This window comes from Natrix helvetica (genome assembly GCF_964273705.1).
Source record: "Natrix helvetica genome assembly, chromosome: 3".
Taxonomy (NCBI): domain Eukaryota; kingdom Metazoa; phylum Chordata; class Lepidosauria; order Squamata; family Natricidae; genus Natrix; species Natrix helvetica.
This window is the reverse complement of record NC_138549.1, coordinates 86,678,677-86,706,313: the sequence shown is the minus strand read 5'-3', so window position 1 is coordinate 86,706,313 and position 27,637 is coordinate 86,678,677.

Here is a 27,637-nt window from a genome sequence, read left to right as displayed (position 1 = left end):
TTCCTTGTGTAAATATAAATCAGTCTTAAAAATATGTCACAGGAAATATAAAAATGCTAACATAAGGACAAATGTATAGTTTTGTGTGGCACAAGAATGACATTCGGAAGCAATTTAAATCTCAATTCAAAAATGCTTGAAGGAGAGAATGTTCCTTAAATTAAGCTTGTCTCCTGGTGGATTACATGGATAAAGTCAGGATGATTTTATCTGCATCAATATGGAAGTGGTTTTTTTCATTGCTTTGTTCCAGAATGTTTTCCCACCATCTGAATCTAGCCTAGCCTACAATTCTAACATTTTAAGCAGATCATCTAACCAACTTGTCTTAACCCCTGCCTAATTTTTCAGCCCAGACAGCATTGACCAAGTGCTATCATTAGTTGAGATGTTAAGTCCAGAGGTGGTATTCATCAGGTTCTGACCAGTTCTGGAGAACTGGTAGTGGAAATTTTGAGTAGTTCGGAGAACCGGTAAATACCACCTCTGACTGGTCCCGCCCCATCTATTCTCTGCCTCCCGAGTGCCAGCTGATTGGGAGGAAATGGGGGATTTTGCAGTATCTTTCCCCTGAAGTGGGGAGGGAATGGAGATTTTACAGTACCCTTCCCCTGTCACGCCCACCAAGCCACGCCACCTAGCCACATCACACCCACCAAGCCACGTCCACAGAACCGGTAGTAAAAACTTTTGAATCCCACCACTGGTTAAGTCCCATGCAGCTCAATACGGTGTTGGTTGTGGTTTGGTGCATTTGAAACAGTGTCGATTCCTAGTAACTACATCAGGGGTGGGAAACTACTATGGCCCCTTTATGGCCTATCGACTTCAAATCCCAGAATCCCATTCTGGCTCAGGAATTCTAGGAGTTGAGGTCCATAGGTCATACAGGAGCCATAGTTCCCCAGTCCTGAACTACATGGAAAAGAACATGCAGTTTTTTGGCAGAGGATTTTTTGTTTGTTTTGAAGTGGTTGGCACTGCCATCTTCCTAGAGAGAGAATAAGTAGCCAAAAATAACCCAACTGCTTTGGACCGAAAATAGGTTTTTTGTTGTTAGTTGCAAAGTCGTGTCCGACCCATCGCGACCCCATGGACAACGTTCCTCCAGGCCTTCCTGCCCTCTACTATCCTCTGGAGTCCATTTAAGCTCACGCCTACTGCTTCGGTGACACCAGCCACCTCATTCTCTGTCGTCCCCTTCTTCTTTTGCCCTCAATCGTTCCCAGCATTAGGCTCTTCTCCAGTGAGTCCTTTCATTGCTAGCTTGATACCTTTAACCATAATACCAAAGTGGCTCTGTCAGAAGGGTTACACATCTGTACGTTTAGCTCTGATGCCAACGGTACTTTCAGCAATAGTATTTATTTATCTATTATTAATTGTATTATTTATTTTTGCAAATAACTCAAGGTGGCAAACTTACCCAACACACCTTCCTCATATTCTCCTTGCAAAAACAATCCTGTGAAGTGGGTTGGGCTGAGGAAAAATAACTGGCCCCAAATCACCCAGTTGGATTTTGTGGTTCAGGTGGGACTTGAACTCATGGTCTCCCATATCCGAGCTAAATGTGAGACAACTCTACTGTCCTCAGGCATTTTTCAACAACTACTTCCAAATAAATACTGTGCGTCTGAAATCAAAGATAGAACTCATACAGCGTTTCTGTTTAATGGAGGAAAAACAACATGTGGCTATACCGCCAAGATATTTTACCTCAAAGCTCATCTCCTCTAACATGGGCAATAAGGAGGGGATGATGGGACTTGTAATCCAGCATCTGGGAGAACATGCATCTTTCCCCTTCACTACCCACAGTGCTGTTCTGTAAACATCTGGCTCATCATAGGTAAATATTTACAAGTCTGTTGAAAAATCCCATGTATGGGCAGTTTTTAAAGGCAGAAATGGAATCCACAGAAAAGGAATATATATTTTATATAGAAATATATAAAGGAATTAAAGTTCTGCAATAACAAGGACAGCAATAACGACGTGGCCCGGAATGTATTGAGGAAGGGAAATATTTTAGTATGGAAAATGAGAAGAGCCAGAAATGCAACATCCAGTCTACTCTAAGATCCTGCAGATCCCCATCCCATCCCACGCCCGTGGATCCCCGGATCCCAGCTTCTCCACTTACTCTCTGGGATCCTCCCCGGATCTTTGGGAAGACGCGGCTGCCGCTGCGCCGTTGCCACTGTCTGACCAGCAGGGGGCTCCTTCGCCCCGTCGAAAGAAGTTCCGCGTGGGCGTCTGGCCGGGCGGGCGGGCACGCCGCTGGGATTGGAAGCGAGGCGTGGGAAGTCAAATGGAAGTAGTCGCCTCCCCGAGCTGGGGGAAAGAAGGGAGGGCGCGGCTCTCCGCGTATTTTCCACCAGTAGAAGCTTTGCTCCGCTTCTCAAGGAGTTCAGTGTCCCTGCCCGTTGCTATGATTTTCCCACTAGCGGTTGGCTACCGGGCGGGCCACCCTCCCCGACGACGGGCTGGCTGTTAGGTTAATCGCAACACGAGGCTCTGGAGGAACAGGATGGAAAGTTGTCAGTCGAACACGCGCCTAATCTATACATGTGAATCAGCAGGTGTCTGTTGACGTTGAGGGGGGAAAGGCGAGGGAGGCACCCAGGCAAGTGGAAATGTGCACCTCAAAGCCTTCAGCTGCTGTGTCAGTTCGAATTATAACCACACACGAGTGATTTATTCGTCCACGTTTAAGTAAAATTATGTCCTTTAGGTAGCGTCTAGTCTTTTTGTAGTAGCTACACTTTCCCAGCCTCTTTACACGTAGTATCTGGTCTTCATGTAGTGTCTACCGCAGGGCACAAGGTTGGGAAAGGCTGTGCTAAGAGTAACGAGTAACATTCAGCAACCACAAAAACGCTCGCACAACTCTCGACGCAAAGACTTCTAAAAAGTGGGACTGAAAATCCGGACTCTCCCAGATTCGCCGCGGAGCGGAGGCGAGGATTTGGCTCCAGCAGCCCTTTATACTGTTACCGCGCTTCACCACCTCAGTTAAGAGCACGCTTGAACCAAACTAAGCCGGGTTAATTTTACGATGGGTTTAGATTTTCCGGGGACAAACCCGAGAATAACCGGGTTGGGTGGTGCTGTCCCTGCGGGTCTTTCCACGGGTCGCCCCTGGTACGGGAGGATTCTGCCCGCCGCTGACCAGCCTGGGAAGGCAGAGGTTGGGTAGCCCGAAACTGACAGGGAAGAAATGACGAGGGGTTGGGTAGGTTGACCTTCTCTCGCTTCGGAAGGGCGTCCGGAGACAGAGGCGGCCACCGGACATCAAGACAAAGGGTTAAGACCATGTGCCGAGCCTTAAAATGCCCAGAGGGGGACCCTCAAAACAAGGGATGCTCTTCATTGCCAGACGGCAAACTGTCTGTGTGTGTGTGTGCTGCTGGTGTGTTCATAAGAAAGAGGGGGGATTTTCTCTCCCCACCACGCCCCACTGTCGACTCGCCTCCCTTCCCTTCCGCCTCAGCTCCGCCCGCCATGCGTCTCTGGAAGCTCTGGGCTGGCCTTCAGCGTCTGGCCTCTCGCTGGTCCGAGACTCTCCGGCCAATGAGATGCCGTCGACGCCATCTCTTACCAAGAGCTTGGCCTCTCTGCGGAAGGGCCTTTCTTTTGGGGAGGATGAAGGGCTGCGCCCAGAGCAAAGGGCTGGGCTTTGGATCTGGGTTTGGCTTCCTACCTGTCGCTGCAGACGCTTCCATTTTCGGCCTCTATTCTGATTTCTTGTTAGAAGGAAGACTTGCTTGTAATTCAGTTTCAAGATGATTGAATATTGAAATTAAAAGGATCTTCCTGAGCACACAAAGAGTTTTGGCTTGGTTTCCCCCCCACTCCTTCTTGTGAGAATACTGTAATCACAAAATAATCAGATTTAACATGTAGCTCAGGAGGGTCTAGAAGGTAAACAGGCTTGAGGTGGGTACTCATCGATCTAACAATTATAGAAATCACAATCCTTCCAATTAAGAAAGAACATTAGCCTCTCTATCAGCAGATGGCAGCACCTGTGCTGACATGGTTATTTTTGGATGGGAGACCAGAAGAAAACTCCAGGGACTAGACTGGATGGGGAATTTTTTTAAAATGTGGAAGAAAAACCAGTCAATCCTTTCTGCCTAGCTCCAAAATAATATAACTTAAAAACCCTTCATGGTCACTAGAAGGAACTCATTCTATTTCATTATGCCAGGGTAATTAACACCATCAGAAGAGCATAAGTCATTGCTAATCTTGCATATCTTGCTCTCGTAGTCTGGCTAATCCTCTGTTTCCCTGGAGATATAAGTATCAGGTTATAGATATTTCAACATTATTTTGAAAGGCACTTGTTTTAGGTTGCTGCCCTTTCAACATTTGGGGAAAAAAGGAAGGAAAAATCTGCTAGGATTACTCCCAGCAAAACTTTACCTAAATTTATGTTAGATGCATATATGCATAATTGTGTTCTCAGACATGCATCCAATTCTTGGAACCTAAGGATATTGTTAAAGGGAATGTGCCAAGTTCATGGCAAAACTTCATCTGTGTATTTTTCTTTGGCAAGAAGAACTAACTGAGACACCCAATTCCACACCAGGCATTGTTGCTCTTGTTTCCTAAAGCACTCTAAAGCACTAGTGCAAGATCAGGTGACATTACTGAGCTTTTTATTTTTTTTAAGGCTGTTTGGCAATTGTCTTCTGAGAGAGCCATGCAGCAGCTAGTCCTCAAATTTTATGGCTTTTTATAAGGTGTGAATGCACTGCTTGTTCCAACTGGCTTCCTTTTTTCCTTTCTCAAAAGAAATATTTGATTCCTGAATAACCAAAATATGTAATTCCACCATAAAGAAAATCAGCTTCCTATGAACATTCCTCTTGCTTTATCTCCTTTAATGTTTTTAAAAGGAACAAATCAAATATTCTTCCATTGCCTTTATGCTAGGAATTAATAATTAGTCTTTCTTGGCATCTTCTAACTGGTCATTTTGCATATTATTGATTAACTCTTCCCTTCCGCTATATTAAGTGCATCCAACTTTCACTTCAGGAATCATGCCAATAGAGAATTAATATTTACTATCTTCCTTACAGAAATATAACAGAATCTTTTATAGAAAGAATCCAAGAGAATCCAAAGAATCCAAGAAGCAATAAACACAGTTTGGGGGGGGGGTCCCCTTCCTTACTCTCCATTCATTGATGTGTCTCTACAGCTTATTACTTCCAACTTAGAGATTCGACTTTATAAACATGCACACATATCTTGATGATTTCCCCCCCCCCCATAATTTATCTAGAAAAAAATGGCACTCCCTTTCCCTGTAATTACTAACGGTTGGGATCTCCACCTCCTGTATAGAATAATTCTTAAAAAGTCTAGCAGTTGTCTATAACAAAATGAAAGCAATATAGTTAGTATGTGAGAAACTTACCATGCATTAAAATTAATAAACCACTGCAAGCAATATTTCCCTGTGCAACTCAAAATAAGAAATGTCTAATCTGAGTCCCTTTCCTGGATGATCAACGTATTTTCTTTCTCTAGGACTGACAAGTAATCCTCCTTAACTTAAATTTGATTTAGCTCTGTGTTAATTTCCCATTTTGTGACTAAGAAGAAACTCATGGCTTGTGGTGGTGGGGAGGGATTTGCAAGCTAATCGTTGTTCTCCATATTGATCTCTAGGAAAGGAGTACTCTGCAAAGAATGTCTCAGCATTGTGCAGAATATTGTTAACGCAGAACGATTGACGAATCTAACTTTAAAGCAGGAGGAAATGGAGGTGTTCCTGAAGACACCAAAAGAACTGTACATGCCAGAGAAAGAACACCTTACTAAACAAATATTTAGAAATCCCCGTGCTCATCCTCCAAGAACATTTGCAAAGTTGTCTTCTGCCTGTAAACCTCGCCACCAAGTCTCTTTGCCATACCTTTTGCAGCAGCTTTGCCTGGGAGGACTCAAGGCTGACCTGCAGAGGGCAATCGTTGGACACGAATGATAACAAATGTAGCTGGGGAGATTAGGCTGAGACACGTGGTTCAGACCCCGCACTTCTGCGTAGGTAGGCAGCAGTGCTTAATTAATGGATATTGAAACAAAAGATTGGGGTGGGGGGGGGGCTTTAGGTTTCATTTTCAGTAGCTAATCTGATTCATAACTGTTAAGATTTTTCTAAAAAGATTAACCTAAACTTTCAAGAGACACATCCAGTTAACTCTAACATTATCCTAAACACTTCATTGTTTACGGGAACATTTAAACTTCATCCATTGGATCCCCCCCCCCTTTAATTTTGTGCAAATCAAATAGGGCTGAGTAAAAAAAAATGACAAGAATTTTAATTGCTTCAGCAATTGAGAAGAGAAACATGTAGACTTCATATAAGAAGGGTGCACTCCCCCTCCCTCCCCAACAAAGAGAAAAGAAAATCAAGGACCATGTTCCACTTTTTGGTAATAAATTTGCAGTTCACTTTCTGTCTGACTATTGTCTGTTTTTCCGCTGGGTTCATCTTTACCTTTCAGCACCACCGAGGCAGACAGCGACTTTCTTATTTGCATACCGTTTTCCTGCTTCTCCCCGTGTTGTTTGTCCGCGAAAAAAATGCGCGTTCACATGGAAATATATTTGTGCCGTGTGTTTATGAAAAGACTCTTCGGGTGAATGCATTACAAGGTTGTGGAAACAACGCATTCCCCATTTATAACGTGTTTATTGGCGAGGAGGAAAGAAAACAACAGCAGACTGCTTTATTCCGTCTCACTTTCTTTCTGCATCTTTTATACATTTAGACGTCCACCCAGGACACACCGAAAGCCGGAAGCAAACTAGTGCCTGTGTGTGCGTGTATCTGTGTGTGCGCGCGCGCTCGTGTGTGTATGCGCGTGTGTGTATGGGTGTTGTTGGCAGATGGAGTAAATGCAGTCTTAAAACACATGCACATACGCGCGCGCGTAGACACACACACACACACACACACACACGGTTCCTTCCCCTCCCTCTTATGTCTCCGTCTCAATAAGAGAGTGGAAAACTCATATTTAATGAATCTTTGTCCAAATTTCAAGGAGCAGAAATGTCCTTTTCAAAAATCCATCTCCCTGGGGTGTTGGCGGAAGAGGATGGGGAGGGATGGAGGGGGAAAAAAGTCTAAAAGTCTGTTGACATAAAACTGACTTTCCATTGATCCCAGTAAAATTAATAGCACTGCGTTGTTGAAGACATTGTCTGCATGTATTTTGTTCCGATAGGAGATAGCACAGAGATATTTTAGTAAAGAAAAAATAATGATATGAATTCCAAGGGATCTTAATTATTTTTTAAAAAAACAGAATCTGAAACAAGCTTATTTACAGACCTTTATGGTGTGTGTCTGTATGTGTGCGTATGTGTGTGCAGGAGAAAGAAGAAGATGAGAGAGAGGGGGGGGAGAGAGAGAGAGAGAGAGAGAAACATTTCACTTGTGCGCGCGCACACACACACACACACACACACACACCAGTCCTGTTAAACGGTTCTGCTTGGCACATGTTTGTTTCTGAAAGGGAGGCAGAGAACAGCGAGCCATTTTTCTTAGCTTGTTTTTGGGACTGCACGTTTACATGGCACCACCCGGCAGTGGCCCTTTTCCATTGGGAAGTGCCTTATGAAGATTGCACGTCAAATCTTCCTCAATTAATCCACCATTAGCACATTTGGGATCTAGGGCTTGATGGCTTAACAGCAGCAGTTTGAGAAACTATGTGCTGGCCATTCCCAATTAAGCACAGCTCAGAATGAACTCACCAAGACCAACCTTTCCTGAGCTGTCAGTGACTCCCGTTTTTCCTTATTTTAACATTTGTATGTAGTGGCAGGCGACAGATGGTGTAGATCAGATCGATTTGATTGCATTAGGCGACCCCCCCCCTTTTCTCTCTCTCCCTCCCTCCCTCCTCTTCTCTCTCTCTCTCTCTCCCTTCTCCCTCCCACCCCCATCATCACTTCTTTTCTGGAAACCCGCAGCATCTGAGAGGCGATCACTAGGGACTTGGAGAGCACCAGCATCCGCCGAGGTGGGAAGGCAGCAGAGCACACAAAGCCAGCCAGAGGCGCTGAGGTCTCTTTCCCAGGGCTTGTTAACACTATAATCCGGCGCCAGGAGGGAAGAGAAAAGAAAATCAGCTTTCCACTGCCCAGAGCCTATTTCCCTAGGTCATCAGATGCCACCCTGGGTTTTACACACAGTTGGAGTTCAGCTTGAAACAGGGACTTAAAGGGTAAGCGCCTCAATAGAGGTGGATTTCTGGGAGCTGCATGGGGAGGAAGTGGCGAGGAGTGACCCGGCTCCTGAAAAGGAGGCAGCACTTTAAGCAAGATAAATAATTCTTTTGATTAACCGCCTCCATGCACTTCCATCCTATCCTGTGTGCTCCAGAGTTCTTATAAGTCTGTAGTACTCGTGATTTCTATTCCTAGTCTTTCTGTTTTGAGTGACAACCCCATATGCAGTGCTCAAGCTTCATTCTTCGTTGCTGACAATGGTTTACGCTTTTCCCCCTCCTACCCCTGCCGCCCCAAATCGGCACTGAGACGCATTTGACATTTTAAGTGGAAGCTTTCCTTTCCCATTTCGATGACAATCAAGAGCTTTCGAAGGGCTCAATCCCTCCAGTTATTACGGTAGGAGGGAAGGAAGATTCTAATCAACATGGCTTTCGATGAACAAAGGTAGTTAATGCTGAAGCTGAGCGTCGCTCCGGGCACCACAAAGCTGCAAAAGGTAGAGGCGAAGCAACAAAAGCGCCAGAGACGGTTCGTTCTTACCGTGGGTTGGCGTGGAGTGGTATGTGCGTGAGTGTGTCTGGGGTGAGAGTTAAGGGGTGGGGTGGGGTGGAGAAGGAGCCGACAGTTTAAGCAGGTTTGAATTGAATATGCGCCCAGAGGCAAGCAGCCTGATAGGATGGCGCGTTCTCGTAAGTCATCCTGCCCTGCTGAAGGAGCTACCACGCTTGTTGGCTTTAGGGGCTCAGCAGAGCGCTCGCTAGTGCGGCAGGAAAAGGGAGTCTCCAAGGACGGCGCTGTCCATTCGCCCCGGTGCTGAACTGTGCGCGACCATTTTGGTAGGTGCTCTCGGGCTGGAGAGCCATGCCTGGTCATCACCGCTGCATTGAAACGGGAAACCAGGCACGACTGGGTAAGCAAGTTTGGAAAAGGCACTTTACGAGCACTGGTGGATAGCAAGAGCTGTTTTGGAAACCGGGGGAAGAATTGGCAAAGTTCCTCGTAGTCCAGAACCTGGGTTTCTGTGAGCGTCTCTGTCTGTATTTTCTTTTTTGCACCAGGACAATATTACTATCCGGAAAAGTTTGGGTGTTTCCACTTAGCCTTTAGTTCCCTCTGCACTTTTCTTCCTTTTCTTTCTTTCTTTGTTCCCCCTCCCTCCTCGAAAGAATTTTTGTGGGGGGGGGGGGGCGGTTGCTTTCCAAATTCGGGATAAGCGAGAAAACACACGAGTTACGTTCGCAAATTAGAGAAGCGCGGACTTCTCTCAAGCTGTTTATGTGGATGTGAGATGAAGGGACAGGCTTGCTTCTATCCTTTTCCCTCCTCGGTTTTAAGCTCTCTCTGGTTAACGTGTCAACCTCCCCGTTTCTAGGAAGCGGAGGGGAAAAAAGAATCTGCATGAACCGATGTGCTCTCCCCCCCCCCCCCCCATCGCTGACATTTTTTTATAAGTCAAGCACAGACTTCTTTCTATGGCTGGAAAAGAGAGCGAACGATGTGGCTGGAAATTGTGAGGGGGGAAATGTAGAAGTTATTTTCTGTGACCTGTGAGTGGTTTTCGATGTTGGGGGAGTGTGTTTTTTAGAGATCGTTTGGGCGGTGGAAGTGTACGTTTGAACAGCATCTCCTTCTGGTTTGGCTGCTTGCAATGAACTGATATTAAGGCAGAAGCGGGTACAACGGTAGAGATCTGGGATGGAATTAATGCTAACATGTTGTGTGAATGTCTCTTGAAATCTGATCTACAAGCTCGACAGTTGTCCAGCTGGTTGGTTAGACAGAGGCGTTGCAATGACTCTTGCTTAAGAGACGAGGGCAGGACCCACACCCAGTTTCTTAGCTGTGCTTCCTTGTATTTGACACACGGAATAGAAACAGCCCAAAGTTAGGGTTCGGTGTGGTTGACTTTTTTTTTTTTGGCTTCTTTAGGGAGAATGGAACAATGCATTCTTATTTGGGCAGCGACTATAATGGGCTTTACAAACAAAGACTTTTCTACTACGGCCACCACTCGGAGTCTTGATTGTGGAGAATACAAACCATTTTGGCAATAAAGGCACTGCAAGGAAATAAAACTTTTTTTAGAAAAAGAAATCTGGGTGGATCCTTTAGAATATGGAGAATTGTAAGAGAGACCGAGAGAGGGAGAGATTTTGGGGTGGGGTGGTCTGCTTGGTTAAGCGTGCTCTTTGAAGACACGCTGGCCAGTTAGGAAGGCATGGGGAGCACCTCTCGGATGTGCTATCACTCGTTTGACAGGCGATTTCAAAAGCGCTGTCGTATGGAGATACCAAAAGCTCTTAGGGGCACGTGGGAAAAAGGATTTTTTTTTTTTAAAGAAAGGAAAAATGCGCCCTTCATACACACAGTCAAGCACGCTCGTCACTCGAAAGGGCTGCTTTCCCGGGAGCTTAGCTTCTGCGAGCAAGGCCTGAAGCAGGGAAGCGCTAGTACCATTCCTTCAACAGCTCCGTGGGAGCTTTTCAGTAAGTGGCAACAGCTGAGAGTTATTTGTTTTCCTCTGAGCCGGGACCTCTCCAAGCGACTCACTGAAATTCTCCCAGGCGTGCCTGGTTTCATTAATCAGATTTTCACCTCTCCGCTTTCTCCCCAGCTCACCTAAGCAAACAAGCTGGGTTACATTTGTGTGCTTAACTGTGCCTCTCTTCTACAGAAACCGCGCTGGCTGCCGCTCCCAGCCGCTCAAATACAACCTAGGGAGAAATCTCCGAGGGGGAAGCGGATGGCGACCAAACCCGAGAGAAGAAGTCGGAAGTTGGCCAGGTATGCTGGAGAAGTGAATGGGTCTAACGCGGTTAGGAGGTACGCAGAGGGCTGCATGCGTGGCCGTGGTTTTTGCATGCAGAGGCTGCACTCCTCGTGCTCACTGACGCGTTCTGTGCGAAGATTCGGTCTGCGTGTGTTCATATGAACTCCGTACGGTTGTGAGTGTATGCGCGTGAGTGTGAATGAATGACACGCCGCTACCACGAGTTCGTTCCTCCGCTCCATCCTAGATGTCCTCCGACGGGAGTAGCCGTGCACGCCTGTGGCTTTGGTGGAGACATGCTTGGTGCGGCGCACTTGTCAATCTGCGCGCGCGTGTCTTGCGTGACTTCAGCTGCCACGGTCCAGGAGCCCGCATGTGCCTGTGATGTGACGAGAGTCCGCGCTTGCCAGGGTCTGACTCCGGCGGTCTGCCTGCGGACCTCGTGCGGCGTTTGCCTGCCTACGCCTCCTGTGCCTCAGCCGCTCTGCCCCGCCGACCGCTCCCAGGGACTGCCACGAGCCCATCCTTGACGGCTGCCTCTTCTCCTTTGCCTTGCCAGGCCGTGGGAGCCCAGCAGCCTTGCATGGATTTGAGATCACCGCTCGCCGGCGCTTCTCTGTTGGATTCTCCTCTTCCTCCTTCCTTTCCTACGGGCCACGGGACGTACAGTTGTGGATTTATTGCCGCGGTGCGTGCAGCTTCAACCGCCTCTTCGCCGCCGCTGCCGCCGCCTCTTCCTCCTCCTCCTCTTCCTCCTCCGCCGCCGCCACCAGCAGCAGCTTTCTGACTCTCTTCGGTGACGGGTATTCTTGGGTGGATAATACGGATTACGTTGTTATTGCTTAAGAATACGCGTAGTCGAGGAGAGTACTTGCGGCAGGCGGGGGCGACCGCCCCCCCATTGGTTCCTTACACGGCTCTAGTTGCCAAGGTAGCACATCATTTTCTCTTCTTTTCTTTTTCTTTTGCTCCTCTTCTTCTCTTTTTGTGGTACCTCGCAACCTCCGGCTGTATAAAATCTGTCCCCCCACCCGCCACCTCTCAACCGGGGCGGGGTTGTCTCATTGCAGCTTCCCACTCCAAGACTGCGGAGAAGGGAGGGGGGAATGCCTGCGAAGTCCTGCCGTTCTGCATTTGCCTTGTCTACTCGCTTAATGCGGATTATATCGAACCCCAGATCAATGGGTACAATCAGAGCGGAATGCTTCCACGCCTTGCCAAGGGGGAAGTCTAATCTGCGTTAAGCGATGGGGAGGGTAGAAACTGGCGGCCACAGCAATTTGCCTGAGTAAACGAATGGCAGAGTGGAAGATGGTGATTTGAGTATATGTGAACCGAAGGTGGAAATTGAAGTAGAGCTCAGCGAGGACTAGCGAATTTAAGTGTTCCACTGTAATCTCTAGGTTAACTATATTCTGGTTACTAACCCCCGTTTACTACGATTGTTCTTGCTCTATCTCTGCAGTTTGATTTTGGATGAGGGAGGGGGGGAGGCAGTATGTTGGCTGAGAGCAAAGCATAAGTGAGCGCGGGCGACCTCCTTTGGATTTTGGCATCCCTTGTCACCTGCCCATCTCTATTTGGTTTAGCCCTGGTGCTTGGGGGCGCCTTCCTGCTTCCCATCAAAGAAGCTGGAGATCCGACCAGCTGTTCCCCTACATTTCTGTTGGGTTTGAGTAATGGATCCATCATATATTAACTTGGGAGCAAGACCAATGGACTTGAAAGGAAGTTATTATATGTCTAGACTGTGTGTGTTTGCGGAGAAATAAAGCCAAGTGTATACACCAACAAGCTTTATTCAGAAGTTAGGCTGCTTTTCCAAACATTTCTTGGGAAGCAAATCTTGTTGAGTAAGGCGTCCCAGGAAGAATTGGGGTTGCGGCCGTACTGGAAACAGACCCATAGCTTAACCATAGGCAACCAACTCTCTTGCGTCAAGGAGCCACAATTGCCCTTTTGTACGACACTTTATAGATCAACTTCATTTACTGAGATGGGGAAGAAGAGTCATTTGCATCTTTCGCCTTTCTGGGACACTTAACTTTCAAGTTGAGACTGCAACTTGGCGGAAGCATCTTTACAGCGCTACTGCTTTCCTTTCTCGCCGAAAATGACAATGTGAAAGGAAGACACAAAGACGCGTGTGATTGGGGCAAAGGACCCGGGCTCCCCCTCCCTCCCCGCACTCTGAGCACAGGGCATGTGCAAGCGAGGGAGGGGTCTCTTAGAAGCCCCAAGTTTATAAGGCGCTTTCAAGGAGGAGAAAGACAGCAGGGAAAGATTTATTCCAAAGTGAAATAGCAATGGAAGGCATTTCCTTTCGTGCCCAGTCTTTCCTGGTGAAAACATTTTTTAAGCAATCGCTTAAGACAAGGTCCCATAAGGCAAGCCTTGGCACCAATAGACATTTTTAAATCGCAGCGCCGAATAAATTCCAGATTCATTTGCACCACTTCAGACAGGAGCGCAGTTTTTCAGGGAGAGAAAGAAAGAAGGGATGGGGGTAAGAAAAGGGGGGGGAAGGGGAGAGAGATTGGAGAGAGTGCAAGAATGTTGAGAGAATGGCCCGTCCTTTCCCTTCTAATAACAATCTCCGGATTATCTTTTTAACCAAATCCTAGGCAAGGCAGATTTCTCCCATGGATTAAAATTTAGGCCCTGTCATCTCCGGGTCGTCGGCCCCCGTTTCCCGCCCTGTTTCAGCTCCACAAGTGCTGTACAAGCCCGTCCAGTCTCTCCTCAGATTTCTTTGCTGACTCCTAAAATGAGAGAGAGGGGGGGAAAAAACAAGAATGAGCGATTGAACTCTCTCCCAAACTTTCCGCAGCAATTTTAGATTCTTTTTTTCCCATGGAAAAGAAAACCCTTTCCCTTAAGCGTACCCATACACACGCCTATTCGCAATTGATAGGGTATGCAATACCCTATACCCTATTTAAAAAGTTCCCTGCGCCAGCGCCTCTTCTCTGACCTTGCCCTTCAGATATGGCGAGGTGCAGCCTTGGCGAAATCAGCCCGTAGCCGGGAGAACCAGGCACACGACATGTCGGTTTTAAAGAGCTTCAGGACCTCCGCTGCGATTTTAACCTGCACGTGGCCTGCCTGTACGTCAATTCCGTCCAAGGGTTTGGAGAATGGCGTAGGCCCACTGAAGTTGAGCCGCGGCCTAAAGTTTCGCAGGGTGGAAACGCCTTTCTTTAGCGGGACACTTCAGCGAATGGGAGAGGACGTATTTCCTGAATGCAGCGAAAAGAAAAGGTTTGAAAAGCCAGGGGAAGGCACAACTGATTGTCCCAATAATAGAATTTAATCAAATGTGACTTAAAGGTCAAGAAACAGAGAGTAGGCAAAACTGATGGAGAACCAACAAAAGGGTTCCGCCCCCCCCCCCCGTGCACGATTGATTTATATTTATCTGACCTTGTGGACATTGAAGATATAGTGCTGACTTTACCCAATCCTCATCCTCTTTGCCTGTGTAGTGATTGGTGATATAGGATGGATTGACTGATCTTTATCCAATGGAGCCAAACTCCTATAATCAAAGCCAGCCATATTAATCACTAGGAGCAGGTTAAGTTTAATACAGCAGATCTTGGGCCCTGGGGGTGTCTAATTTCCCTTGAGAGATGGGGCCACCGATGGAAGAAGCTGGAATGCTTGGAGTTCATTATTGGCCTAGATACTTAAAAGTTAGCTTTATTGTAGGAATCCTTGCTCATCCCCTTCACCTGCGTGCATGTATATGTGTGTGAATGCGTGTGTTTCACAGCTTCAGAATCAGATGCAATTAAATGTCCCAAGACCACAAGAAAAAGTTCAGAATTGAATCCAGAATATTCCTAGCTAAGTGTCAGAGACGATGCTAATGAAAGCTCAAAGTGAGCATTTGAATATCCCAACACCAATTTATAAAGTTGGCAAGGCAGAACATCCTAATAATGAGTGCTGGGAGTGACTGGATGTCAGCAGCCTCCAAAGATGGCTGGCTTCTGGGTTGAAGACCCAGAACTCTTGGCTAAGGGGTGTTGCCTTTTTTATTCTGGTTGATGGGGGTCTCTTCTTGAATCCTATGAATCCATTCAAACCTTCTTTCCCTCCTGTGATTTTGTATTTCAATTGAAAGATAATGTGCTTTTGAAGTCCTTAAAGTTGTCAAAACACTCAACTATGCAACTGAACATCCATTGAAGGATTGCAAATTATCCACCCTTGGGTTCGTTTAAAGTTGGCAACTAAGGTGGCCTGGGACAGCCCCACCCTCAAGGAAAAAATGCCCCCCTTTAGGCACAGTACATTAGGTGGCTTTAGAATAGCCTTCCATTTCTTTCATCAGCCAAGAAACCCTCCATTTGAGGAGCAAACAGAGAAATAATTGATAATACAGGGCTCTGTTAGTATGGAAGTCATCTGGATTTATTTTTTCTTTTGCTGTTTTTATATAGCTCTCCTAAAAAAAAAGTTCTTGGGCAGTTTACAAATGAATATAAGATGCCAGCATACCTCTGATTAACAGATGTTGCTGAACATCAGGAGAATGCAATTGCCACTGAACCTGCTTTGTAATATTTTTCAGTGGCATCTGCAGTTGAGAAAGAATGCTGGACACAATGGACTCTGAGCAGCTCTTATATTTATGGCGTGGTTTAGAATATTTATAGCTACTCCTAGTTGTAGAAATCTATCAAGCGGATATAAAAATATAAATTGTAAAATGTTAGCAGGGAAATACAAAATGTTTTTTTCCGTTCGTGTACAGTACCACTAGGACTATTTGTATTATGTCTCAATGTGCATGACATTGAGAAAGAAACATCAGATTCCTAAATTCAAGATGTTCCCCTTCTAAGGGTCATTTGCCCCACTAGTGACTTATTGTGAATTCCGTAGTTATCCAACCATCGTTCTGCCAAAGTAGCAGTAATGAGGACAGGCTTTATATCATTTCATTGATGGCTGGATAAAGCTATGAATACACTATGAGTTGCTACTAAGGAAATGGGATAAATCTTGACTACAGAAAAAAGATTCAAAACATCAAGGGTTAAACGTAAGCAATTTCCATTAGATACTGAGCGCTAGTTACAGTTAACGTTCTTCATTCAGGGCGTGATAAACATACACACAAAAACCATATAAGAAATAGCAGGAGGTTCTGCTCTATTAAATTGCAGCCACAAGAATGTATATTGTCATCGCTTAAAAACTGGATGAGCTGGTGCTCCCAGCCAAGTGTAAATAGTCCAGTTCTTTCTTTCTTTTCCATGGAATTCGAGCAATAAAAGACAGAAGAACACACAGACTGGATTCCCACCAGGTGTTTGATTATCTTGGGTGGGTAGTTTGTGGTTGAATATATTACAGCAAACTCAGACACTGCCTTTGCATGTTGTGTGAACCTGATCGCCATGTGAAGACATAAAATGGTGACTTTTATATTTGGGTACAGCACCTTATGTGAACACAGCAATTGTGTTTTGGTTAACCCTAGATAGGGTTTCAAAGCTTCAAGTTCAAATGGAAGGAAAACTGGGTAGGGTTAATCATGTTGTGTAGACATGACCATACTGTTGAGAAGGAGGGCAGAGACCTATGGGCCACACCCTAGACTCTCAGTTTAACTGTAGATAGAGGAGAATTCTCATGGACACTTCTCCCTTTTTTCTGTCACTAAATTATTATTATTCCTACTCCTAGTCTTATTAGTATTAGTATTACTATCCATTAATAATATAATGTATGTCTAATTTTTACTAACATTTTCCTGGAATTTTTTTTAAATACACAAATGTCATGGATACATATTTGTTTTAATATTGTCTGGATGGAATGTTGCAGCATTTAAAAATATACAAGGAAGAAAAAAAATCAGTGGTAACCAGTTGTGGCAGCCTATATAGAGGACTAGGTTAAATAAATTAGCTTCTTTTCTTTTCTTTTCAGATCCAGATATCTGGATCTGAATAATTACCTGAATTGCATTTCATAATTTCAAAGAGATCCTTTAGCTCTGCTTCCTTTCATTGTTGCCCAGATTTATGTAGTCAGTTCAAAGCCTTCTCTTCTCTAAAATATCTTTGAAAAGAGTAATGATGATCTTGGGAAAAAAAGTTGCCCCCTCTCTTTTTTCTTGCCCATCAGAAAGTGTGAACTAGCAAAGCAGACCTCTTTTTATGTTTCTGAAGAGAAACCTTTCTGTTTTGTATTCCATTATGACTGCAATACGGTTTCCTTTTTCCTTTTCTGTGATCTTAACATTCCTCCTTCAATGACTTGATTAAAGAACTCTTTTTTTAAAAAAAAATCCATTTTACATTTAATTTTTTTTTACCTTTTCTTAATGTTGGCAACTTTAATCCAAACCACCATTACATCAGGTAATCTTACATATGTTTATGTAATAGGACTTAACATCCAGGACTATGCTTTAAGGCTAAACCATTTGGTCAACAATATTCCTCAAGACCTGAACGAATGAAAAAAAAAAAAAACGAAAGAAAATTCCAGGCAGTTTCAAAAAATCTAAATCAAATTTCGATATGATCAAATCTGTAGAATGTACCAGAAAGGTTTTCTTTGATTCATTTTCTTTGCTCTGTGTCAATCTTAATGGGTTTGTGGACTTTTGGGACTATGGATGTCTTCAGTTTGGTTAAACATTGCTTTCAACCTGTATTTCTGCTTTTTTTAGTTTGGTTATTCACTGGAATGTTAACAACTGCCCCAGTAGAGGCATATATGATGATGATGATGATGATGATGATGATGATGATGATGATGATGATGATGATGATGATGAAATAATGATAATGTCCAATGCATTTCAATATCTTTAAACACAATCTCTGTCAAAATTAACATTTTGATGACCCTGGGTTTCTTTCTTCTTCTGGCATTTTGTTTTATATGAATGGACATATATGATTTGCTCAGAAATACAGAGTATTCAGAACTGCTTCATGTTGCAAAGGTAGCAACTAGTACAGGTAGTCCTTGACTTACGACCACAATTGAGCCCAACATTTCCATTGTTAAGTGAGGCATTTGTTAAGTTAGCTTTGCCCCATTTTACGACCTTTCTTGCCGCAGCTGTTAAGTGAATCACTGCAGCTGACAGGTTAGTAACCCAGTTGTTAAGTGAATCTGGCTTCCCCATTGACTTTGCTTGTCTGAAGGTTGGCAAAAGGTAATCACATGACCTTGGGACACAGTAACCGTCATAAATATGAACCAGTTGCCAAGCATCTGAATTTTGATCCCATGAGGATGCTGCAAAACAGGTCATAACTGTGAAAAATAGTTATAAGTCACATTTTTCAGTGCCGTCGTAAACTTTGTATGGTCACTCAACGAACTGTTGTAAGTCGAGGGCTACCTATATCTTGGCGGTGGTGTAATGTAACAAATTACATTACAAATTGCCTAACCTCTTCTGGGATCCAACATCTAGATCAAGTACTAAACTCGGAAAATTTATCTCTCAGGAATCCAGAACTTCTCTATGCAAATTATTTCTGCACAAAAATATTTGTGACTATGCAAATGGTGTTTATGGGATTGTACGTTTGTGCCCAATAACTCTGTGAGGAAGATTGGAAAGGCAAAAAAAAAAGTTGCCTGCTGACAGCTGAGTGGGGATCTGAGCTGCTGTGATCTCCAAGTTTGAGACCAATTCGCACATTTATCAATGCCCAAGATTCAAATCACAGAATGATTTAGCAATGTGTTTCTTATTGGAGTAGATAGTAAGAACCCAGTGAAAGTACAATGGAACAATGCTACTTTAACTGCTAGCAATCTAATGATGGTAATTAAAATTTAATTTACTGTGGAACAACAACAAAATGAAGCCGGCTATTGGTCCTTGAGGAATGCCCTGTCCTTAACATACATTCACTGGGATTTAGTAGAACATGTTTTACTTTGTTTTACTTGAGGTGTAGAAGTACACTTTATTGTCCTTGTGTTGTATTCGTTGCTTCTTAGATTCGTATGTTGAGGTTTCTCAAGGAGTTCAAGGTGTCATTAATGGCACCCACTTCTCCATGTTTTCCCAAACTGATAACATTGTCAGAAAAGTTAAGCTAAGACAGAATGGTCCTAAGTCATCAAGTGAACCTCCATCATTGATGGTGAACTTGAAATGAGTTTCCCCAGTCCTAGTCTAATACTCTTAACCACTATGACTTATGGTTCAAGAGAGATGAAAGACAAACGTTCACAAAAAGAAGCCTGGAGTATCTTCATGGCTCCATTTTTCGTGGATATTTTTGTATGAACCTAGCCAGCATACAGGTAGTCCTTGCCTTATGGCCACAACTGAGCCCAACGTTTTTGTGAGACATTTGTTACATGAGCTTTGACCCATTTTAAAACCTTTCCTGCCACAGTTGTTAAGCGAATCACCGCTGTTGTTAAGTGAATCTCGATTTCTCATTGACTCTGGTTGTCAGAAGGTCACAAAAGGAGATTACATTACCGTGGGACAATGCAACCATCATAAATACATGCCAGTGGCCAAGCGTCCAAATTTTGATCACGTGACCACGGGCACGCTGCAATAGTCATGAAAAATGGTCACAAGTCGATATTTTCAGTACCTTTGCAACTTCAGGCGGTCACTTAATGAATGGTTGTAAGTTGAGAACTATCTGTATATTACTGCCGGAGTCTGTCAATAGGAAGTAACCTGTTATTATCCCAACTAATATACTAAGAACCACAGATTTTAAGGAAACCTATATTGCAGTGATAAAATACATTAAAATTCCTTGTTCTACTGTAAACACCTTGCCAGTCTGAATAGCACAAATTCTTTTCTAGAGTAGGGAAATATATTGATGATCCAGTAGTCCCAAGCAACTTAAATTCTCAACCTTTCAATAATTGTTATTTCTACCAACTGCTACCCCCTACTTTTTTTTCCAAAAGGAACAGTGGAATAACTGGCCTATCTAGTGTACCATTATATATTTGTAACAAGGGTTAGGGTGTGACTGATCCATTTATTTCAAATTCATATACGAGAATTCAAAGCTAGATCTCTTGAGTTCATTTTACCTTCTCATGAAATTCCTTAAAGGAGGATGTTCATGAGTCAAGAAAGCCATTTTAGATCATTTATTGGATAGGATTAATTAGAAAACAAGGTTATCTCTCAAAATGTGTGATTCATGATCCCAAGTTCAATTTCAAAGTGGAGAGGGAAGGGGGTGGGAATAGATTTTGGTGATGATGTTTACAAATAGCAATAATGTAGATCTCTTCATCTTAAAGAAAAACAACAACATGGAAATGTTCCCATTCCTTTCTTTCTTCTGACCCAATTTCCAGAAGATCCACTTTCTACCTAAGCATCTCCACATTAAGGTGCTGCACTTTAAACATGGGGAATTATTTTATTGTCATCATGTTATTAATAGGAAGCTATTTAAAGTTTTAACCTTATTAATTAAAGAATAAACATCCCAATTTACCTCTAAAGAACACAAGCGCTGCTGTAAAACTGAAGAATAATTTTGAAAAAAAAAGAACAATGTTTATAGTTCATGTCTCCTTCAAAATATTATTTATTTGGATGCTTCGATCAGCATATCTGTAGTTAGATTTGAATGCTACACATGCTGCATTGGGTGAGTGCCCTGGTAAGGCTTCATTTTGAATAAAAATGGATTGCTCTGTTTGGCAAAATAAGCAGCCTTTTATAATATATACATATCAATTAGAAGGATATAGCCAACCCTTTCTATTACACACAAGACTAGTTCCATTTATGATGCACATTTTTTACAAAAATTATTCCTCCCTACACAGAACTATAGTCTTTCTTCTCTAATGCCTATGAACACGGTTTAAATGGAAGTAGTTTATTTACTCATTAGATCCTGCCAGCGCTTAGGAGCTTTTTCTTAATATAGTACTGGGTGTGACCCTCCCAATGCAATATATGATTCTATCTTCAAGGCTAAGCATCCCTATTAATCTTTGATTTCAGTCTTGGAAATTCTGCTTAAAGTGCATGTTTGTATAGTAAAGCATGGGGGGGGGGGGGGGAACAATTCCAAAAGGCAATGAATTTCTGTATGGAAAGGAGATCTTGTCATAATAAAGAACAGCAGCATCTATTGTTAAATGTTGGCAGAAGACGTCCTTTTATAATTTTACAGTTGGAGTGCGTTTCAGTGAAAACTAGGCTGTCTGCTTTATGTCAAATTAGCCCCGTGAACTTGCCAAGAAAACTGCATGGACTCGTCCCTGCAGTCACATGAGTTAGGGTGGATCATAACACTACCACTACTGTCCACAACAAAGCAACCTTGGACTAAACAGGGCAACTGGTTTATCCTCAAGAACATGTTGCTCCCAGCTTGTTCTGTTCCACCATATATTTTTTTTAAAAAACTCAATTTCAGCACCCTTCTGTCTGACGTAGGCGAAGGCTGCAAAATCAGACCACGGTCTCTAGATCAATAGGCTCCCTTGTTTCAAGTGTAAACTTGTCGCAAACACCAGAAGTATGCTATAGGTGCAAAGGCAGTATTTTACCTTGGGGTAGTGGGGAGGGGGTGGAGGGAAATCTGATAGTCCTTTCAGTTGATTGCAAAAGGGAAATATTTAGCTGGAACCAAATGCTTACATTCTGATTTTGTACAGAAGCCCATTTCGGTAATAAATTGTTCCTGACACAGACAAGGGGGCAATAATTTTTCTTTGTAGGTGGAGGGGGGGGGTGGAAGGAGAAAGGACAGCCACTATCTCCTTCCATGCCTGTATTGTTTATTACATGGCAGACAAACAAAAACAGAGCGGCCTCTATGTCAAATGCCCATAAAGCACACCCTTGCAGTTTTTAACGACTAACATCTGATACCTAATCGTACAGGTTTGATTGCAGTTCTCTGCACATTTTCTTGAGAAGCAATCCCATTAAGTTCTTGCTCTAAATTTATTCTGGTTCTGGTTCAGGGTAAGTGTGCAAAGGGTTGGGTTGCACTTTGAAAAAAAACCAAGGACAAGTGTGACCTTCAAATTCATTGTGAAATGTTGTTCTCTTTTTCCAAGGGAACATTTGGTTTGTTAAATCCAATTTCCCTTTACTATATTCAATAAAGCTGGCAGAAATATGAAGGCCAACTATTTATTTCTTAATGTATCCATCCATTTCCAATTCTATCGAAAAATGAATTCAGATAAGAATTGTTCAAAGGAACCTTGAGAAGTAGAAGTGGAATTATAACATTCAAAACAACAAAATGTTACAATGATTGGGAATTGTTATTAAGGGCAAAGATATATTTGATACTACACATTGCTAATCTAAAACTTCTGTCTATGTTATATGATTTCCTTAATAAGAACCCATTCATACAGTCAAATTTCTGATTATCTTGGAGTCACCTTGGGCCTTTCAAATAAACGAGAAATTGTTCACATACAGTATTTAAGATGTCCACATAGGATTTCAATATGAAGAAACCAATTGATGTTTCAGAATGTCTTTCATCTAATTATTAAAGACCCAACATAAGCTGCATTTTTCAAGAATGGATCTAAATTAACTTATTTTGCACTGTGTGAAATGGCCATCTCGTTAGACATGTTTAAAGTAGATTCCCCTTTGAGGCAGTAGAAGACTTGATTGAGTTGAGGAAGATGTAATAAAGGAGGTGGTCACTGAGGATAGACTTATTTCAAATCAAACAAAGGTATAGAAAGAATTTGTGCAGCCTAATTTATGTACTTTAGACAAAAATAAGGCTGCATTTTCCCCCCTCAAGCATAGTTGTGTATTACATCAAAGTATTGGCTATGGAAGAATTGATGTTGTAGGGTCCTCCTTTACCAATATACTTTAAATAAAGTATTCTCGGGAAAAATTAGTATAACTTCAAGATTTTATAGATTTTTCTTCATCATCTGTTTAGAAAGTGTGTTAGAAATTTCATTTCTAATGTTGCAGATTACTGCCATATATCAAAGATTAGCCCGGATGAGTAAATATGATACTTCAATCTGTTTTATCTCAAGCCTTATTTGAAATAAAGCTGAAGTGAGTTTTCTTGGAAGCAATTATCAATTTTGGATAAAAATTGCAGTTATGATTCTGGTGTTTGTATATCATACAATTGTACAATTTTGTTGGCGTCAAACAATTGAAAACTACTCTCTACATATAAATGATGAGGCTATAACTGATGTTCATAATCCACCGCTTAATATTCAGAAACTGCTCGGGCTATCAGAATCACTGATAACCATGTTGTTTCTTTAGATCACAAGGCAAATTTTAAGAATCTTCTAGAGTCTGCTAACGAAGTGCTTGGAAAACAACATGAGTCAGGAAACAAGATGTCATTATGGCTTTTAAATAATTGTAACAAGAATCTCAAGTGCCATCTAGTGTTTGCCTTCAATAATGACAGTATCCATGTCTCTCATTTCTCCACTTTAGGTGAATATTTGATAGTTAAGGTATTCTGTTGTTCATTTCTAACCTTGAAGGCTTCTAAGTGACATGTTGGGAAAAAGCAATGATCTGAGTTTTAATTGTTATTAATTTTGTAAAGCAAAATCCTCATAGATTATATTAGGTTTTTAAGTTCTAGATTGATTTTTAATGATATGTTGCCGGTTTCGCAGGTTGTCAGTTGTTACTAGCAGTTTGCGTTTGGTCCCATTGAATATATTTTGGATGTTCATTTTGTTTCATTCTGTTGTATTGAGATCATGTTGTGCCTTTTCTCTATCAACTTTGGGGCTAAAGGTGGTAATTCTAACCCTTCTTAGTTTGATAATCTAATAGTAGATACAGTTTTTTCCAGTACATAAATCTTCTGTTGTGTTAGAAAGGTACTTAGAATTCTCTTCCAAGTGGTTGCTGGTCCGTCCATCCCCCCCGCTGCAATAAATTGATACATTTAAGACCCCCTCCCTGTCTTAAACGTATCAAGAAACTATTGATGATGCTGATTTCTAAAAAAAATTTTTGAAAAAGCAACCTTTGAGTCATTTTGTTTCAAGATATTCTTAAGTGTAATTTACACTAATGTGACAATATTTGTATAATGCCTGGAATAATTTCTCTAGCCATAAATTGTATTAGATATTTACATGGCATGTCAGAACAAACTGAAGAATTCAGCTATGTAGTAACAGGACAGCAGAGGATACGAGAAAAAAGTAATAATACCTCAAAGCATTTGGAATAGTGATCACAAAACCCAAACTGTATTGATCCCCAAATTCATATATTAATAGACTTTTCAGACACCACTGAATGGTATGATTAAGTTTCCTTTCTGTGTCTTCCGCAGTAGATCTAGGGTAAAATTTTTACTGATTCTTTCAGTATTATTTGTGCTTTTGTCATTTTGCAAGATTGCATTATTACAATTTGATGATTTGTTTGGAAATGACGGGAGTTGATGTCCAATATTTATAAAGAATAATAAACTGATGGGAGACTAACTTTAATCTCTATCTCTATTTCTCTATGTATGTATGTCTATCTGTCTATCATCTATCTATCCATCTACCTACCTACCTACCTACCTACCTACCTACCTATCTATCTATCTATCTATTTATCTCTATCTATCTAAACAAGATTAAGGATGACTTTCTTACTAGATTGTGCTAAAATTATACACTATTTTTATTATGAGACCTTCCACTCAATTATCTGTCAGTACTTTAAAACCACATCTGCAGCATAGCTAAGAACTTTAGGCCAATTTGATTTTAATTGGTGTATGGATTTGTGAAGTTCTATATTTCTATGAATAGAAATTTGGAGCTTATAAAGTATGGCCAATCTTTCTTTGTGAGTATTCACACTTTCTTTAATTGTGAATATTCATATCAAATTGTCTCCTGTTTCCAACAGTTTATTTGACTGCCTCATTGGCAAGTGGCATAATGCTTGTTCTGAATCATCTTTTAAGGTAACCAAGGTATTATGAGCTTCTCTGAGCCTGGGAAAGAGAATTTGCAAAATACTGGAAGAGCAGATTATCTGCACATTTTCCCCTTTATGATGAAAACGGCTAGTCACTTCCCCAGTGCATCAATAAGCAGTTAACAAGAGGATCAAAAAAAAAAAAAAAAAGATTCCGCTTTAATGAACCTTGAGATAATTTGGGTTATAAAGTGACCCTGTCCAGCTGCTAATATTTCTGTAACCCAATTCCCTTTGCACCATCCCATTAATTTAGTTAAGGAAGATGCTATAAGAATCTTGGTTTTGTTGTAAATGTTTGCTAGAAGTTCAAACAAGGATTTATACTCTGTAAGAAGACTTAGCAGAAGTGTAACTATAATGTATCTGTGATATTACATGTCTAGACCCTAGTCAGTGCACTTGCAATGATTAGGTCATGTAAACCTTTTATAGATAACATATGTAACCCTTTATAGATACATATAGATATGTAAAGGGAGATATAGAGTTTGGGCATAACTTTACCTATATAATAATTGTTTGCATTGGTACTGAGTCTGTGGTTTTGATATCAAAATATATCTTTGCTACTGTAAAATGAGTTTCTTTGGAAAGTATTATAAATATTTACTTGGTTCATCATTCCCAATAGTGTTGGTTAGCTTTTGGGGGGCATTTACATTCATTGGGCAATATGTTCTCTCATTGTATACTTTTCCTTTGTTCAGCTTGAGTCTAGATTCAAGCTTCTCATTTCAGACAATGAAGTAAATTTTATCATAAGCTGCCATGATATGCCTAGGATGCTGTTGATCAATTAAGATAATACTCCCTTTTATAATTCTGAGGAGTTCTGCAGTTTTCCTTGGAACATTAATGACAATGCAGAAGACAAAATAATCCAAGAGGCATGATAAAGCCTCAATTTACAACGGTTCATTTATTGACTATTTGAAGTTACAATGGCACTGAAAAAAGTGACTTATGGCCGGTTCCCCACATTTATGACCATAGCAGCATCCCTATGGTCATGTGATCAAAATTCAGATTTTTGGCAACTGACTTATATGTGATCACCTTTTGCGACCTTCTAACAAGCAAAGTTAATGGGGAAGCCAGATTCACATGTAACTAATTTAACAACTGCAGTGATTCATTTAACAGCTGTGGCAAGAAAGGTTGTAAAATGGGGCAAAACTCACTTAACAAATGTTTTGCTTAGCAACAGGAATTTTGGGCCCAATTGTAGTCATAAGTCAAGGACTACACGTGTATTTAATTTAGAGATATGGCTGGGTAAAGGATTTAATAAATGGTTTTCGATACTTTTTTAAAGCTCTTATTTTATGTGAAAATCTTTCAGAGTAAGAAAGAAATATGCTCTCAAACCGCAGTTTCATTAAACTTCTAAAGATCTGTTGAGAATTTTTGTCCATCCCAGCAGTATTTTTCTTGATGATTGAATCTTGAAAATAATGGGTAGAAACCATCACTGGCAGCAACCATCAAGTGATGTTCTTAATTAGGCTACGCTTCTTCAAAATATTTTTATTTCGCTGCCTAAGGACTCATAGTTTTAAATGCTTTTTCTATTACTTTGCACTGTTTCCAATCACTCGTCCTGTTGGCTTTACAATAGATTGTACAGATTCTAACTTTCTGCCTACACAGCAACTTTCACTGTGTTAGGTGACAGTATCCAAGACAAGATAAGATATCCTCTGAGCTATATCAAGTAGTTTCTACATTATTGAATTGGGCAGGGGATATTTGTGTATGTGTCTGTCTCTCCTGGTATGTATTTTTTTTCTCAGAAATAGCAAATATCAACTTCTGATTTTAACCTGGAGGTTAATGTTCTACAAAATGCCCTCCCCCCCATCTTTCCAGAAATGATCACACTTTACAAAACATCAAAAATAGATTGCTAAGTAAACAAGGGTTTACTAAGATACATTAGTAAAAAATGTGTCCCATGCTTGAACATTTCCTGCACATCCCCTTGGAAAGTTATGGGGGCAGAGGATGAGTAATGATCATTTTTAGTTTTGCTGCAAAATGCTTTTATAACAGCTGATCTTTATTTTTCTGGGCTCTATTTTTCTTTTCTTTTTGGTGCTGCTTTTGCAGAGACGTGAGGAGTGAATTTGCTCTTTGTTTCAAAATGGCAATTCCAGCAGTTTTAGGGTTTTGTGATGGAGCCGTAGAGATTATCTCTTCCAAATCACTTCTAGGTTGTCTTTGCTCCCTGCCTGAACATCCATTTCATGAAGGCCATTTGCTGCATTTTTTGAAAATACCTTTGCTTAGAAGAATAGAATAGAATAGAATAGAATAGACTAGAACAGTTTATCAAGCTTTTTTTTTTTATCAAGCTTTTATTTCTAAACCGCGCCCTCTCCTAAACAGGACTCGGGGCGGTGTACAGTCATTATTAAAAACCATATACATATCAAAATAGAATACATATACATAAACATAGACATAGACGTAGACGGAGGAGGTAGAAAATATACTGTACCATATTTAATTAAAATACAAATAAGATTAAAATTCCCTTAAAAATTCCACAATAAAATGTTTGCCAGGAGGTGAAAGATGGAGCTATAAATCGGCTAAGCCAGCTAATTGGAACAGGTGGGTCTTAA